Here is a 1,541-nt window from a genome sequence, read left to right on the forward strand (position 1 = left end):
TAGATTTTCCTGCTTGTTGTAAAATATACATGTCGATGCTAATTTCATGTTTCAAACCTCCAATATTCAAGAGGGGATTCAATTACTATCCTGGATTTCTTTTCTTTATGAACCTAAAAATCGTACGGAGCAAATATGACGAGGAATATGTGCATTTTCAGGTTAATGACAACTAATTAACTTCATATTTTATAACAACTAGGTAACTTCATATTTTATAAATCACGTACAGTTCCGTAGTAACAATGTTCTAACTAATTCTAAATTGCCCAAGGATCGGCGAATCCAATGAGACCTGTAGATAAGCTCCAAACCATCAAATTTCATTGCCTTCGTATGCCAAGAGGACGTGCTCTAATAGAGTAACATTTTGTGCCCCCTTGAACAAGATTTTCGCATGTAGAATTCTTCCATGAACCACATTTTAGCATTTGTAGCTGTTTTTATGTGACGGTATCACTATCTAGAGTGATGTGGCGCTCTATACTTGACACGTTGAAGGACAACTAGGAGGCGCATACTATAAATACCTCTCCATTGTTCACTCTCCTTAGCCTATGTCTATCTAAAGCTACACAATGATCTAGAGACTGTAATCTTTTAGAGAGAGAAAGGAACAGTGCTTATTTTTATGCAATGGCCAATCAAATAAGAAGAGAAAAATCTCATTCATGCCTTGGATGTTGATAGCCCTGTCTTTGAGACCCAATGGATGATTCTCATAGTTGTACATATTTACAAAGATTTATTTAGGGAGGATAGACCTAGCACTTGGCTCAGAGAAGATTTTTTTTCTAATGTGGAAAATTTTAGCTTTAAAAGCCCCTTTTTCCAAAGTGCATGTTGGAGTTGTTGTTTTCTGATCATATTTAGATTGGCCTATGAGAAATATTACATCAATTCCGAAAATAAGCCTTTTTTAGAAAGTTAAATTAGCTTTCGAAAAAGGCTTATATTTTAGAACCGAGGTAGTATGTGTTATCGTTTACCTTTGACTAATATCTTTTGGATTTTAAATCAGATTCGATGCTCTATTACATGATCGGGAGAATGATCAACTGGACAATCTTAGGCTAAACTTTGCTCAGGTTACTTCAATTCACAAATAAGATGATGCCATATTTATGAAAAAGTTTACACGTACGGATCTTTAAATTGTTACTTTAGGATTTTCACAAAATTGGACACTAAGTTTTGATGCTCCTTTAGTAGACTGATTGCCTCGAACAAATCATTCATTAGGGGCCTGCTTAGAGTGTGGTAACAGCATATGCGGTGCCTCACTCAATACAGTCAAGAAATTAATTAAAAATTTCTAGTTTTAAAGATTTATTATGAAAAAGACTGATATAATAAATTTAGATTTCCTTCATGAGATTTTAATTAGAAGAGATTTTGGTAGGAAAATGATCTCACAGATTTATCAAATAGCTCATGGGGATTAGTGGGGGTCAAGATTAAGAACGAAGAGAGCAACTTTCTGTGATCGACAAGGGCTTGAGACTTTAGTAAACACGATGATGCAGAGACTTGTTGGTTGG

This window comes from Lolium rigidum, chromosome 3 (genome assembly GCF_022539505.1).
Source record: "Lolium rigidum isolate FL_2022 chromosome 3, APGP_CSIRO_Lrig_0.1, whole genome shotgun sequence".
Classification (NCBI taxonomy): domain Eukaryota; kingdom Viridiplantae; phylum Streptophyta; class Magnoliopsida; order Poales; family Poaceae; genus Lolium; species Lolium rigidum.